The sequence below is a fragment of the Bison bison genome, unplaced genomic scaffold (assembly GCF_000754665.1).
Source record: "Bison bison bison isolate TAMUID 2011002044 unplaced genomic scaffold, Bison_UMD1.0 scf7180017858355, whole genome shotgun sequence".
NCBI classification, from domain to species: Eukaryota; Metazoa; Chordata; class Mammalia; order Artiodactyla; family Bovidae; genus Bison; species Bison bison.
In genome coordinates this window covers 405-873 of record NW_011488928.1, presented here as the reverse complement: position 1 = coordinate 873, position 469 = coordinate 405, and positions in this window count along the sequence as shown.

The window sequence follows — 469 nt, the reverse complement described above, 5'->3', positions numbered from 1 at the left end:
TCCCTTTTCCAGGGGATCTTCGCAACCCAGGGATAGAACCCAGGTCTCCTGCATTGCAGGCAGATTCTTTACCATCTGAGCCACCAGGGAAGCCCAAAACTCATAGCTTTTAGTGTGTGATTCTTATTGTTCAAATTAGAATCTCATAGATCAAATCTCATAGGTCAACTTCACCCACATGTTGAGACCCTACATGCCACCACCCACATTTCCTAAACCAAGATGGAGACTGCCATTTTATCATAATGAGAACACACAGTAAATCACTAGGATTGCGGTGCACATCCGTTTGTGGTTTTTTAAAAATGTATTCTCTCATTTAACTATTATAATAATCCAACTTTAAATGTCCTATTAGACTTTTCATTTTGTATATAGAGAAAGAAAGGCTCTAAGAAGTTATTTTATGGATAATGTCTCCCAAATAGTAAACGGTGGGGCTGCTTTTTTAATATATATGTACTTTTTT